Source organism: Dermacentor albipictus, chromosome 6 (genome assembly GCF_038994185.2).
Source record: "Dermacentor albipictus isolate Rhodes 1998 colony chromosome 6, USDA_Dalb.pri_finalv2, whole genome shotgun sequence".
Classification (NCBI taxonomy): domain Eukaryota; kingdom Metazoa; phylum Arthropoda; class Arachnida; order Ixodida; family Ixodidae; genus Dermacentor; species Dermacentor albipictus.
This window is the reverse complement of record NC_091826.1, coordinates 66,378,498-66,394,878: the sequence shown is the minus strand read 5'-3', so window position 1 is coordinate 66,394,878 and position 16,381 is coordinate 66,378,498. Positions and strand designations below refer to the sequence as shown.

Genomic DNA, 16,381 nt, shown 5'->3' with positions numbered 1-16,381 from the left:
TTTCAGTGTAATCACTGGTGCCATGTGCCTTCTAAAGAGTACTACACAATCCGCGTCGTGCACGCATTTGCAAACAGTCAGAATCGAAACAAGCGCGAACGAAACCATGCCAAGCAAACAAAAGAAGGATGACCAAGAGGTGACGCTAGGAGAAGATAGATTGAAACGAACGGTTCGCCTGAGACCAGATACGACTACGCGTCGAGCAGTCGGGCAAGTCCGCATGACACGTGTTACCCATGCGCGCATTAGTGAAAGGACTGCTCTTGTTGGTCTCCGCCGTTCGCCGACCGCGTCTGTCATCTTCCGCTCCGAGTTCGCTTTCATCTAACTCTGTGCTCTTCATTCCCGTTACGCCGATGACGACACCAATGCCGCCACTCGCCGATGGAATGTGCGCCTAAGAGCTCATCTTCAAAAGAATTCACCGACGATTGCGATCGCAGTGGAGTAAGAATGACGGCGATACCGAAGACGGCGGGAGGAGTAAACGTAGGAAGAGGGTACAGCGGAAGCACGAGTAAAGTGGAGGAGCAGAGGATGGCAAAATGGTGAGGAAAAGAGGGGAGTGGCGCTTAGGACCTAAGGTAAATATACCTGGTAGCGAAGCTTCCATAGGAGCCCATACGTTCAAAACATGGCGGTCCATCGCCGGTTCATGGGGCTTAGCGCCATAGGTATGTGGTGGGAACACTTCCGGCGGAAGAAAAAATAGCGTGACGCCATGTCCGTTAAATGCTGAAGTGACGTCCTATTGTTTTCGAAGGCGCAAAATTTGTTTTGTTGTTCTTCCTTTGGAGCTATATTTCGAATGCCCCACCATTCGACTTCATGGGCGTTTCGAGCTTTCAGCGTGGAAAGCGATGCAGGAAAAGGCCAGCCATATGGTTGTCGAAATCGCATCACTGCACAGAACATACTTTCTTTGGAGGCCAACGAAAGCTTTAGGTGGAGAGTGCTGATCCTATTGTCGGATGCCAAGCCCGTCGGCCAGCGCAGTCGCACAATACAACTACATAATTATCTGGCGGTCGTAACTCACTACTTTTGACTGAACAGATTTAGAAGCACTGAAGCTACCCGCGTCACCCAATTCAGACAAACTTCGACAAGCAAGAAAGCACAAATTGTGAGGGGGGCGTACTTCAACAGGTGATACGAGCGCGCCTCTCTGCCCATTCCAAGACGTGCATTGCACTGCGAGTGATAGTGGCGTCAACGCCCCCTGTAGCGATGGGCGCTGAAAAGAAAGGCATTTATTATTAATAATAAAATTAAACGTATTTTCTTAACTCATCAGGAATATATAAAATTGACTAGGAATTTTATTTTCGTTGAATGAATCTAACTGTGTCTCGTTTGAATTAAAAAAAAACGCGTTTTTCTTTCCCAATGTTTGTTCCCTCCAAACATAGTCACGCTTCGATCGCTGCTCCCATAACCCCCCATGCTGATGTCGGTGACAATCTGTACAGTCGAGCGCGATTTGAAGGTTATCGCGCGAGCGGCGACCGGGAACGCGAACAGCGCCATGGCCCAGAATTCTCTGCCGAGGCGAGGGAGGTATCAGGCCTGCTTCCCTCACTCTTTTTGCTGTTCCTTCAGCAGCCGTCACTCCCTGCTGGGCTATCAGTTTCTTTTTTTTTGGTTCTGCGAACAGGCAGTGATCGCAGTGCGCCCGACGTATTCTTCGGTATAATCTGAAATTGGACGTTACGAAGCTGTATCTAGCCTATGTAACGTCATTGCTGCTGAGCCAGGAAGTATGGGTGACCAAGAACATTAGCTTTAGCCCGTGACGATACGAGGTAACCAAGTCCACACTTTATCGCAACAAATGGAAAGCGTAGAATAGAGAGAAAGGGCGGTGAGTTTGTCGCGGGGTGATGGTTGTTGTATGTAACAGCGAACGAGGGAGAGAAGAGTGCGAAATCATGATTTTTCGTGTCCCGAAACCGGCCGCCAGGTGCCTAGAGTGCTGGGCTGGTTGACGCTCGCGCGATAACCTTCAAATCGCGCTCGACTGTACTGATCCGCTTTTCGCCCGAAGCTTCGCGACCTATCTGGATCGACCTAGTAGGACCTGCTCCACCCAGGCGACCCGCAACGAGATGGCGCGAGTGTGCCGTGTGCCATCATCCGGTCGCCGATGACGACATTACTAAGGCATGCGGCGAGCGCGTCGACCGATACACACTTAAAACGGTTGCACCCTTTGGGGTGTATATTTGTCCCACAACAATAATCGTCATCTGCCTTGCTTGCGTTTCCTTTCTTGAAAACTAGGCGTTCGCTACTTTCCTGTCGAGAATACTGCGTCACACTGATACACTCTAAAAATTTTAACACCCTTAAGGGTGTAAATGGCTTGTACCATGGGTGACACCCTTTTTGGGTGTATTGCTACACCCCAAGCAAAGGGTGCACATTAACACCCCACAAAAGAAGGGGTGTTAATATGACGTCACCTCACCTATGGGTGTAAAGCAAACAACACCCTTTCTATATGGGGTGTAACACAGACAACCACCCTTTCAATATGGGTGTAGCATGTGACAACACCCTTCCAAAAGGGTGTTATACCTGCAAGTATTTTAGCGTTCACTACAGCCATGTAGTTAATGGGCAGACTAGCTGTTGTGAATGCTGCCTAGCCTTAGCTATGATACTACCTTGTTCAGTATGAGCCAGAATCTGTGAGGCGTCGTCATATTGCGCTTCTGGTCCGTCATGTGGTAGCATAACGTGCGGCCCTTTCAGGCAAACAATTTAAGGTTTCGCCATTGCAGCAAGGCACACACGCCATGCTTTCGTAATCTTTCTCTGCAGTGATAGTACACTGCCGGCAGGATGCAGAGTGCAATAACAATGCGCGCTGCACTAAGGACACAGGATCTCCCGCACCTTGGTGCACCAGTACTTATAACTACGTGGAAACAGCACACAGCCAAAAGCATAGTTACATGCATTTCAGAAATGATTAAAAACCTCCACTTTTCTTGGTCAAACATTTTCGCAACACCAGCTCGACCAGGAGGGAAAGACACCACAGCTCGCTGCTGTAGCTCATATTGAATGCAATAGAGCGCAAGGAATGCATGTATTGGCGACGGTAACAAGTGCAGTACTACAGAAGCATACGTTTGCCTGTCAAGCAGGTTTTTGCCGTTTTAAGCACATATTTTATACCTCTATTCATCAAAGTTGTCATTTATCTCCACGGGATGCTTCTACTAGTACCTTCACATATATGACTTAAAGGTAGCACTCAAAGCCCAAGAACAAAGTGCTTCCACGTCAAATAATCTTTCAGCATTTACGAACAAAACAGCATGTGTAGCTGTGCATGCTGTTCAATATGTAAGCATGCACTATTTTCTGAAATATACGTATGTTCCATTTACTGACAGTGACCTGCTTATACCCAATAACTTAGTGTATTTTTCACCATATGCTTGCATTGAATATTCTACAGGCATTGTAAGTTAAGCTACCAGAATAACAATGAGCTAGTCTAAGGTTACCTAATTGAACAAAATCATTGTAAAATTTGTGACGAAATGTCAGAAGTATTTATTTCATTCAAGAGAAATGGTTACATAATAATGTTTGCACATTTTAAAAGTAAAAAGGAAGATGAGTAAAACCATACCAATACAAAGACATAAGCACCGAATAATGGCACAGGCTTGCTCAATTAAATTTTAAGCAGAACAGTTTTTTTAAATAACCTCACTACGAACTATCACATGTTTTCATTTGAAAAGCACTGCATCTTATTATAAAGCACAAAAATAACCGGTCACATAAGTAAGAACAAGTCTGAGTGTGTCTTTAACACAAGGATAAAAAGTTGGGCAAGTTGGTACAGTAACCTGATCTTGGATTGTAGCGCGAAGTGACACGGACACAGACTAGAAGCAGACAGGATGTGCGCTAACTCTCAACTAAATTTTTACTGAAACGAAGAATATATATATATATATATATATATATATATATATATATATATATATATTTATATATGTGTGTGTGTGTGTGTGTGTGTGGGTGTGTGTGTGTGTGTGTGTGTGTGTGTGTGTGTGACTGCAAAAAACCGCAGCACATGTAAATGAATATTGAATACATAGTAGTAACATGAAGACGACAAACAAAAGCTATCAGCCATCAACTGCGTGGAAAATCTGAGTGCAAGCTATTCTCTTATGAAGTATACCTGTAGGCATTGCGACCAATGTGCTCCCAAGATGTATGAGGCATTAGCCATTGCAGAGTTGTAAGGACATGACAATCCTAGGATGATTATGTTCTTGAGGCTTTTTTCCCCACTTTCCATCTTTTGAAACATGTATACTTTAGTCTTGAAAACAAAAATGCTACAACTGGCGTGTGATAAGTTTTGCATCTTATTTCCTAGCAGCTCACTGAAAAGAGCCACGATGACAAGTTTAAATGCTGTTACCTCATCAGACATTCAAATTTCTTAAACACAAACAAAACCACATAGGCATTAGAGTGAGCATCACTTAAATACATTAGACTGGTTTAAAGTTATTGCACCACTTTGGGCCAGGTAAAAACTTTAGAAACATCAAAAATGTTAAGATTCTACGGCTAACCATGAAAACTAAATAAAAAAAATCATTAAGCTGTCTTAAACGGGTACAGGAGCTTTACAACTGGCCATCTTGGTGATGGACACGCAGATAGATGAGCAGCCATTCCACTGAGACGAGAATGTTGACGGCTTCGCATGGAAGTCTGTGAGACACTGCAGAGTAGTTCTTGGTCCACATGAAGGAGGTTGCTTGCATACACGTCTGGGCCACCATACTGAATGCAGTGTTACCGGAACCTTTTCCCCCTGCATTGTGGTAAAAAAGCATGGTTAAGTTTATACGATATTTAATATGCAAAAAAAGAGGTGAGGCATGCAGACAGGACACGGACAGGAGTAGAGAAGTGAACACAAACGCGAAATAAATGAAAATTTTCATTAAATTGTTTTATTAGATAAAATTTTTATACTGTGTGTCATTCATTATGAGGGTTCATAACCGCAACACATTTATTATATAAGCAGGTAGAATTATCAGCTTGGTCAGTTTGTACAAGCTCGTTTGAGGCAAGAAATCGAGTTTCACAAACACAACCTTAACATTCTTGATTGAAAAAGGAACACCTTAGATGAAATGCAGTCCTGTGAGTGGGAATTGCACAGTTCAAGAAAAACAAATTAGAACTCGCAGACCGATTCTGAAAAAGGAATAAGCACCTGCTACTGCAAAAAGCGAATTAATTGGTAGGTTTTAGTAGCACAAGGGCATCTTTGGCCAATGAGCGCCAAGTCTATATTGCAAAAGATAAAGTTAGTGCATCTTTACAAAGCAAATATATAAAGATGACTAATGCCTCTCTGCACTAGTTGCTTTGCTCTAGCGTGAAGTCATTTTAATGCATGCACACGTACGTACACATGCTACACCCAAGTGTAACAGCTGCAGAATTAAAATTGGGCAGCAACAAAGTCGCAACCTTTAACCATTGATCACAAGCTGTACTAGTGACTGCAGGTAGTACCAATATCGCCAATGACTAGTTGCACTCTTTCTGCCCGACGTTATGCTGCTCTTGTTGTCAAAGATGAGTTACAGTCGGCATTGAGGGAAAGCTGCCCAAGAGCAGCTCTTATTTTTGTGTTATTTCTAACCAGAGACCAATGAAGTAATATATTTTTAGAAAGAAAATGACACCGAAAATTGAGTACGTAAAACATTTGGTACATTTTCCGGAATTAACTTGGGGGTTAACACCTAAAGCGGCAATCCAGACACTAGAACATGTTTTGACATGTTTGCTACCAGTGAATGCTGGAAAATATGTTGGCATTCTGTAGTTTTGTCCAACAATGCAAAAGGGATTCTTAATAACTAAGGAAATAAATGGAAAAGTATCATGAAGTATATTTCGTGAATGTAATGCAGAATCACTCAACTTCTGTTGCTATATAATCTCCACTTGATTAACCTGCACTTTCTGAACTAGTTCAGGAGGTACTGCATTTCACTACTCATTCCACCAGTTCAACGTGGTAGCAACTGCACGTTGTGATTTGTTTTACTTAGTGCAGGCTATGTACATGGCGAGTTCACAGCATTCCCTGCACTCGGCCGAAAGGTAGTGCATGTTTACGCAGCAGGTGTGGTGCCGCTTCTGCACGAGCGAGGCGCAGAAATCAGAGCTTCATACAATAATTACTAGAGGGAACTCTGACGTTAGTGTCCACAGGAGATCAAACAAGAACGGCTGTACCAGCATGGAAATTATGGGAAGTACATGGATTTGCCTAAACTTCGTCTGTTTGGCTTCAAACGGCTTTGTGACTTTGTATTCTAGTCATTTTCAACAATATACTATGTAATAAATAAATAAACATTAACATCGTCCGACAACAGGATTCAAACACAGGAACTCTAGAACAGAAGTCTGATATTGAAACCATTAAGCAACGGAGGCATGTAACGACAAGCGAGTGCAACGCCCTGATGAATTTATCGCGGGCATACTAGTGCCTTGAGACGCTTGGTGCCCTTCGATTTGACTACCTGGACAAGCTCAATCGTTGCAATTAATAGCAATTGTGCGTGTTGGCGCCGTCTTCTGCACTTCTAAGAGTATAGACTGCGCTGAAATTTACGACAATAAGATTTATACAGCGTATAATATACGAAGCCACAAGAACGTCTGAATTCACAAGCACGAATATCAGACAGATCCATGTGCTTCCCATCATTCCCATGGTGGTACGACTGCAGCGCCAGAGTTCCCTCTAGTAATTACTGTAAGAAACTCTATGGCAGAAATAACCGAAGTGCCTCGCATTTTGTTCTGGAGTAATAAACTAAGTTTTGCTGGTCCCATAAATCTTACTGGTCATTAATTCCAAGTTTTAGTGCAGTCACATGTCTAGTAGGCAATTGTATTTTGCATAAACATTGCAAAGTCAACTGTGATGAAAGTTCACTCTGGTAAATTGTTTATGATCGAGTAGCATAGACTACTGAAGCAATCTCTGGAAGGCAAGTGAAGTAATTTTCTTATTAGCAGCCTTTAAACAGCATTCGAGCATATGACACATGCACGTCAGATATGCAGATAATATTTCCTTGATTAAGCAAGAAGCGATGCTTCATGTTTCACGAGGCTACTTCTATCAAAGCAGTATTGGTGCTCTCTAAAAACAATGCCAATGCAGATGATCCAAATATTTTTCAGGGGCAACAGCTATGCCTGAAATCATGCTAGATTAGTTTTTTTAAACACATGCTCAGACCATGTTAGAAGTGCTTCTTAAAATCCTCCTATTTATTAGACTAGTCATATATCTGTACACAAAGGCTACTAATTAGGTCCCATGCTATATCATCTTAACAAAAACTTCACTTAGTAATACACATGCTGTGATAAGATTTGAGACCACATTGAGATGCTGAACAAGGTGAATTCATTATTTTTAAAATGAAGCTCCTGTTCTTCCAAACGAGAAGAACGGATACTGAGGGTCAAAATTTTTCTGAATCACAGCTGGAAGATGCCAGGGAAGGCATGTGGAAACTTATTTGTAATTTTCTATTTAAATGTAGAAATGATAAAAGGAAATGAAAATGGTAAAAAAAACAGGCATGGGGGGAGAACGAACCTACAGCCTTTGCATTAGGCATGCGATGCACTAACCACTGTGCCACCGAGGCAGCATTCAACCGTCCACAATGGCCCCTCAGATTGTCGACGCTCGAACACGGCCGTAGTACCACAGTGGTTAGTATATCACATGCGTAATGTGAAGCTTATGGGTCCGTTCCCCACCAAGAGGTGGATATCTTTTAATCCACTTTCACTTACCTAGAATTCATCATTTCTATACTTCGTATAAAAAACTTAAAACATGTTCCTCTATGCTTTCCTTGGCCTCATTATCTGCTGGCTTCTTCCAGTTCTGTTACTTCCAACACTTATACATATTCTAATCTGGTAAGTAAACAGTTCTGTATGATGCTGGAATGCAATATGAAACATTATTGCAGGGCCGTGTTATGTAGAATGCCTTACATTGCCCAGGCAAGGTGTATTTATGTCAATCTGAAAAAAAAACAATTCCCACTCTAGGCAGAAATGCTGTGTACTGCTGTGTGCAACAGGGTTTAACGAAAACAACTTGTTCAGAAATAAAGCCACCAAACAAGGAAATATGTAAACTAGATGAAAATTTGTGCAGTTGCATGTTAAAAATTTAGCACAGCAACAGATGTATACATAATGAAGGAAGCGTGAGGATGGTTTATTTTGGACACACGGGGCAATATACTTGAAAGATGCATATGAGCTTACATGTGGAGAAATATTGTTTATGTAGCAGCTAAACTACGAACAGGCCTAGAACACACTGATGCAAGTTGTCGAGCATGTAAATCTTATCATGCCCTTAAGTGAAAGAAACATGGCTGTTTCTCATGATTTGCTACATATGGCTGGCTCACACAACTTAGCCACTTCTATATATGCCTTGTAATTACCAGGTGGTCTGTATGACATGTTCAAGCTTTAAATATGTACAAGTGCCACGTAGCTGGACAGCACCAAGGCAATGTCGTTTGCCATCGTTTTGAGGAAGTGAAACCAATTCTTACATTTCTTCTGATTAGTTAATTAGTTAGTAGCGATTACTTAACTGCTCAAATATTATATTCAAAGCAAAAGTGTCAGTGCGAAAATTGTAGAGCATCCTGAAAAATTCCCAATCCAGCTTTCTACTGCTCAATAGGTGCAACAAATTTTTCTTTCAAGCTAGAAAGAAGCCAGTGAACACATGCAAGAAGTGCAGTGCAACTAACTGCTCGTGCACCTGAACACCATTTGGCTCCTCCTTTCATGCTTGAAAAAAACTTTTTGAAAAGAATATTTTAGAAATTGATTAATTATTATTGACTATGTTTTAGGCAAAATGCATGAAATAGTGTGACTGCCACCGCCATTTTCGGCGACATGGATTGACTCCATTTTCATGTCCAAATCCAGCTATACATGGTGCGTGTTTTGAGCTGGTTCTGTAATTTAGGCTGGTTTTGACTAATTGAAGCTTCGCACTTTAATAATGGAGTCAGGTTAAAAAGAAATTGGTACATAAACGGCCACTGACAGTACTACATACTTCTTTAACTTAGTGCAAAGTGCTTGTGAGCCAAGAAGTTGGTAGTTCTAAGCAGTATTTCTCATTTTGAACTGGTGTAATAGCCCACTTACTATGATGCCATGCTGCTCAGTCATGCTGGTCCCAGCTTCAATCTAGGCCATGGCAGCTGCCCTCCAATGAGGGTAAAATGCAATACCGCTTATGCACTTAGATTCAGGTGTACATTAAAGAAGCCAGGTTACCAAAACTTTAGGTTTTGCGATGTAAAAGCCCATAATTTAATTTTAAAATCTAAAAGTGCTTTATTAGGAGCAGGGGCATCATTTTGAGCTTTTACTGCACTGCCATGGCACCAAGAAGCTCCAAGTAAATAAAAACAATTTCTTAGACAATGTACATATCTTGCAAACATTTACAAACACTTCTCTGCATGCACCTCCGTTGCTGTTATATTTAGATCCGTATGCCAAGGCGGGCTATGATGTTAGAACATGTTTCAAATTTTTTTTACCGCTTTAAAGTTGTTGGTTATTTTGCATCTCACTGTGTGTCGAACGCACATTTCAGTGCATCAATTTCTTCAGAAAGTGCACTCCTCTTTATTTATTTGTGCATGCAAAAAGGGGTTCCGAACTGCTTTCTGAAGGTCTGTATAACAAGCAAAAAACAATTCTATGTAGGCTGCACAAAGAGAAAGGATTGGTTTGTAAATATGTTATTTAGTTCTTAAAAAAAGAGGCAGCTGTCAGTATTCTGTTCCAAAGTAAAAATTGCTCCTACCTGGCTCTGCTTCATTTTCCAATGTTGATGGTCCCTTCGGGGGCACTCAACTGATAGGCTGCACTTTGGCGATGTCGGGTGCGCTGTCGCCAGGCCCAAGGTCGATCGACATCCTCACCAAAAGTAGAGTCCAAACGCTATAAAAGAAATATCTAATCATTTTGCTATCAGTTTTGTCATCTTGCGTGTTTCACACACGGCCGTCAGTGAAATATTTCGTCACGTGGATACTGAAAGAAATTCAAGCATTTTCTGGCAGCCAAGCTGATGATGATGATGTGTGGTGTTTTATGGCGCAAGGGCCAGGTTTGGCCAAAGAGCGCCATGACAAGTGGTAATGTTGACGATGTATTATGGAAGATGTGACTTGGCTGTAAACTGGCTTAAAAATTGTCGATGTGAAGTGCGTAAAATCTACGTGCTATAACATTATGGCGATGACTAATGACAAATACTATTAACATTAAAATCCATCGTGGATGCAAAATAGAAAATATATAGAATGGTAAAATTACTTGGAGCACTGCTGCCTCGCGGGAGCCCTTGAAACACAAGGGCCTAGAGGCATGTGCTATACGAAAGAGCTATCACAGCGGCATCCTCTGAAGAGAAGGTGGCAGCCAAGCTGAATACACAGTAAATGGAGAACATTAAAGAGCAGATGCAGTTGTCACATTCGATTGATCAAGTACAGCAGAAATGGAAAATAAATCAGTGATACTGTGTCTGTTGGCTTTGAATACAAGAAACGTAAAAACAGGGCCTTGCAGCCACGCCACTTTGAATTTCCCGCGTTTGCTACACCTCACAAGTTTGGCATCGTCCGGTACTCGGGGATAGTAACCGCTTAAAATCAAGATGAACGAGCGTCAGCATAAATGAACAGGATACTTAACCGGGCAATATAGGCGCATAAAACAACTCACGTAGCGAAGCTACTGTCAATTACCCGATGACGCATCTGGGGGCGGTGCAGTTTGGGCGAACAATTCAAAAAGGAATGCGAGTTTCACTTGTTTCACGCCTACTAAGCTAACACAGAATTTGAGTTTCTTACTAAACTATACTGGATATTTACGCTCCGAATATTTACGCTCCGGATATTTACGCTCGGAAATTTTGTTACCTCACATTGCATACGTATGAGTGAGGAAATTGCTTTTATTGTGTTCTACTCAGACGGCACGCAGCAGCTACCACTCATGCAACAAAAGCATGAAAGTGGTACTCGTGACACCGAAAACAAACATATACAGTGCCAACGTTACGCCCCTTAGAGTTGGAACTAAGCACGATCAAGCCATTTAGTTTTCTAGCTTTCATAACGCCATAAACACGACCAAACATCGAGCGAAAAAACTCTGCTCTCGAAAATTATTACCGCTTCCATTTATACACCTATCGCTGCCACAAGCAAACGCCAATGGGCTAGCTATCCACAAGCCGCAGATTAGACTGACAGCAACATATTACGGTAACGTAAAACAATTTCCACGCTGACTTAGCAGCCGCGGTGTGCTCTAAGTGCCAAAGTTCTCGTTTGCCGCTCGAAATTCACACCATGATCACGGGCACTGCATCTTTCACATGAAATATTGCACGCTTTGCTCCGGAGCTCAATAGGAGGGCGAAACGCATTTGCACGTACCTGAAATCCGCATGCCGGAAACCCGTCGACGCTTCCGAGAACGGGGCGCACAGCCATACACCCGTACGGCGGCTTGACTTGGACGTGAGGCACTTCTATCAAACATTTCACATGCGACATGTTTCACACCGATTGCGCGAGCACCAGAAAATGACGCAGGCCGCATTGCGACGCCGAGCAGACGTGCAACCACCGATGAGCTGTGTGCGCGGATTGCAGAGAACAGAACCATACAAAACGTTAGGCGCGAGAAGATGGCGGCTCTCGTTGCGGAGACGACAAGGACGAAGCAATGACGCGCGAATGATTGTTGCCAACAGCTGGTTCCGCGTTATGCCGGCGGTGGTGGCTTTAGTGGCGTGTGTTGCGGCTGTCTAATTTTTTATTTCTTTTCCCCAAACAGTATAGCTAAGATCAGTTCTTTGTTTTAATTTTTAGTTGTGTCGTTTGGCATTATCTTTGTCTTTTTACGCTATTAAGCGGCCAATTATGGCCTCTCAGGTTCGCGCGCGCCAGCTTCGCGCGCAAATCTCAGAGGCCATAAGACAACTCGTTAGAAAATGCCGTTATTGTCGTTGTTAACGCTTCATCATCCTTTCTTCAACTGAGATAGAAAGGTAGTGTCCCTTTTCCTGGGGTTGGGAGGGGGCGATCAAGACGGCATCGCTCAGCGGGGGGTGGGGGAGTAGGTTGGTGTTGGTTCTTATCGCGAAATTCGCGAACCCTGCGATTTTTTTTTATAACGTAAGCATTTCTATACTTCCCCAACAAGAAAAACCATCCGTCCGTCAGTCTGTACCGCACGATATCTTTCAATATAGAACCCGCATCAGCGAGTGAATTCACCTTCGTGCTAGCTCTCGCTTCAAGGCTTCAACGCGACCGAAGCGGCGAGAACACTGCGCTCACGAAGCTTTCAGCTTATGCCGCACTATGCGCTTTTCGCAGATCACTTTCAAGATAGGTGTGCGCGCGTCTGTTTTCAAAGCGAAGTAAACGGTGAGAACACAGCGCGTGAAGTTTTCAGCAGTGGGCACACTCTGTCCACAATGCAGTTCGCTTTCAAGATACGGTTCGCGCGGCCGTGCCACAAGCAGCCGCCGCCGGAGAACGGTTGATAATGGTTCGTCGCGGATGAGGAGGGCTAAAGAGCGATAACGGCTCAAAACGAACGGAACGTCACCAGCGCGTCTGGCCCCGCCACCTGCAGTACTTTGCTTGCGCTGCCGACCAGAGCAGCCCGTGTCGCGGCAGCGCTGGCGCTTATACTTGTCGGATCAAGTCTCATAACATTGATAACGACATTGACTGCGTGTAGATGAGGAAGAGTCACAATGCTTACGCACACTTAGACAAATCCGAGAGGAGTTCATGGGTGATTTTTTTTACCGGAAATGTACAGTCAGCGGTGGGACCCAGAGTTGACAATGCCTGTAAGAGGGGTGCCAAGCTTTTTTTCTTTTGTGAGAGTCTTGCCCAGCTCCCAAAGATCTGCCCAAGCTAAGACTTTCTGATGGCTGTATGTGTTTTTTTTTTTATTGTCGCATGCCCTCGAACCGCCACGAATCCTACAGTGTAATGGCATTAATGCAGTATTCACGTCCAAAGGGAAATGCAACCGTTAATTGCGCTGCCTAAGGTTTGCGGCCCGGCGGCAGCTGCCCTCCCGTCCCCCGTTTCCGTTGACAAGTTAGGGGGAGGGGTCTAGAGCAATCTTACACCCCCCTCCCCACAGTGGCGTAACCAGAAAATTTTTTCGTGTGAGGGGGGGGGGGTCCCAATTGACCGTGGAGGGGGAAGGAGCGGGGCCATTGCCATAGCAGCAAAAATTTTACTTTTAGTGAGCGTTACAAGTGCCCGGTGTGCCCCACTTGGCTACGCCGCTACTAGCGCCCCCCCCCCCCCCCCCCCCGCAATCGGCGGAAATCGAGCTATCAGAACGTGCATGACACGCATGCATGACATAACATGAAATACATGCCGCGAAGCTAGCATGGATGTCGTCACATCATCATCATCATCAGCTTATTTTGACGTCCATCGCAGGACGAAAGCTTCTCCAGCGATCTCCAATACCCCTGTCTTGTGCTAACTGGTTCCACGTGTTTTCAAGTTTCCCGATTCCATCACGTCCACATTATTCTCTGCCGTCCTCGACTGTGCTTTCCTTCCCTTAGCACCCATTTTGCAACTCCAATAGACCAGCAGTTCTCTCCCTTACGCATTGCAATGTCTGCCCAGCACGACTTCTTCCTCATAATGTCAACCAGTATATCAGCTATTCCCGTTCGCTCTCTAATCCACATCGCTGTCTTCCAGTCTATTATCATCATGCCTAATAATTTTCATTCCATCGTTCGCTGCGCGGTCCTCAACGTCTTCCCAAGCTTCTTTGGTAACTTCCAAGTTTCGGCCCCATACGTTAGTAACGGTAGAAAGCAATGGTAAGCAGTAAGCTCCCTGGTCATGATTTAGTAATGCCTGCCGTAAGCTCTCCAGCTAATGTTTTATTTTTGTTAATTTCCTTGATCAGAGGCCCCTGCGAGTAATTAAGCTCAATAAACGTATTTCTGCGCAGGTTCTAGAGGCTGACTGCCGACCATGACATTCGTTCTCTCGCCACGCTGCGGAACATTACTTTCCTCTTCTGCATACTAACTCTCAGTCAGACTTACACTTTCTTCGACATGTTCCTCAAACGTTTGTTGCAAATAGTCTGTAGTGTTGCTGAGTATGCCAATGTCATCTACGAACCGTAAGTTGGTGAGCTATTTACCGTTAGCCCTCACTCCTAACCATTCCCAGTCTAACTGGTTGCACACCTTTAAGTATTCAGTGATAGCATTGTAAATATTTTGCTATTGATCATATGAAGCCTTTTGCATATATCTGGCTATGCAAAGTCTGCGCGTTAGTGTCATCCGTTCAATATCAACAATCGTGGGAAACTTCATTTTTGACCACTGTTCGGAGCCAGTGCGCTGCTGCCTAGGTGCCCCGATCTAATCATTCCAGCTACCTGATTCAAGCGCAGGTAGCGCGCGTTTCATGTACAGCCAATATCAACGCCTTAACTTGCAATGTTCATTCATCAAATACTGTGTGTTTGTTCACTTACTCCCTTATAATTAGGGTGTAAATTAGAAAGACTGGGGTGTTCCAAGGGTGTTTTCTTGTTGAACACCCTTTTTCGTTAAAAAAGGTGTTTCAAGGGTGTTTACAAGGGTGAAAAGATGAATACACCCGCATTACACCCATAAGGGTGTGAAAATTTTTAGAGTGTAACGCGCATGCCGTTCGTGACTGGGAAGTACTGGGCTCGCATCGTTAAAGAAAGGAAACGCGGGCAAGACAGATGACGATTATTGTTCTGGGACAAAATAACCTCCAAAGGGTGTAAATGTTTCTAAGAGTGCAACATATATGGAAACAAAGCCCTGGTTCCGGCTTTGATCCCACTGCGCATGCGCTACTTCAACTGTGCGGCCGTCGCTAGAGAATCCACTCTGCGCGAGCCACGCGTTCCCATGTTTACGCTTTGTTTTTGAAGAATGACGACAAAACCGTTGCAAATGCTCTCTATGCCGCTGCTGCTTAGCCGCCTGCCCGACCAAAGCCACAGGGCCTCCGATGCCAGAATTCAGAAGTGACCGACGTCGATGCACAAGCTAAGCGTCGAAGCCGAACCTGCATTCGTCCATTTTTCTGACGCACGCCTTCCGTCTCGATCCTGAAGGACTGCGATGGGAGGGTGTTTTGAGGAAAAACTGTGTATAAAATAAAGTGTGGCCTGTAATAGTACATGCGTACACAACTCTGAAATTGTAGCATCGATCTTTCGCCAATTGAACACCTAAAGAGCTGTGCTCACATTTCGCATTGCGGACAATCGTAATCGTCGGTGCATATGTTCTTTGCAACCATTGCACGAACTTTGGTCATGTTTCACGTATAGGAATAAAAAAAATGAAGATTTCGTGAATGTTGAAGGCAATTTGTGAATTATGATGCCGATGTTTGCATAGAAATTAAGCAAAATCACATCTTTTCAGAATATGAACGTTATAGGTGTTCTACGCTTTAAGTATTCAATGAAAAATGGAGACACAATTCTGTAGATTTAATACAATAGTACGTGAATAAAGTGGTAGCACGATTTTTGCTACAACCTTGTAAACATGTAAACGATTCACGTAAGATTTAAATAATCTACCAGGCTTGTCTGCCTTGGATGTTCTACCGGACTCAATTAGCCAAATTCTGGCGACTTTATTGGTGCAGTAACATGAATTTGTAAACTCCGCGTTTCTAATTTGTTGGAACTGTCGCTAAGTTTTTATTATAAAATAAAGGCATTTTTTATAATAAGTAAAAAGCATTTTCTTTAAGCAATCACTCGAATATAACTATCTCTCTTAAATGCCACACTATGCAATATTACCGGCCCTTCGGTTATCACAGAAACACATTTCTGCTCTGCTATTAACAGTATATGAAAAGGCGGCACAATTGAGTCCGAGCTATTGCTTTCACATAAACACAGGCTGGATTGTCCCGCACGAACCTCACGTTATAAGGTAAGAAAAGCTGCTTGGGCACACATTTGCTATAACATTCATTGCACATAGCTAATTTATTTCTTCTTTTTGCTTTTATTTCAAATACACTCTTCAGAGTCATCCCACGTCGAGTGTGGGTGTCTTTTCAGATCGTTCTTTACAAACTACGCGTATATCCTGCCTTGCTCTCAATATCTAGGCGTG

At 43.5% G+C, this 16,381-nt stretch overlaps 1 long non-coding RNA gene across 1 annotated transcript; it reads right to left on the bottom strand.

Moving 5' to 3' along the window:
- Positions 1–4,533: 4,533 nt before the first annotated feature.
- Positions 4,534–11,866, bottom strand: LOC139046881 (uncharacterized). The gene is made up of 3 exons (XR_011506968.1): positions 11,619–11,866; positions 9,971–10,107; positions 4,534–4,864 (listed from the first exon to the last, which is right to left on the bottom strand). It is a non-coding gene; the product is annotated as an uncharacterized lncRNA (long non-coding RNA).
- Between the last annotated feature and the right edge of the window lie 4,515 nt (positions 11,867–16,381).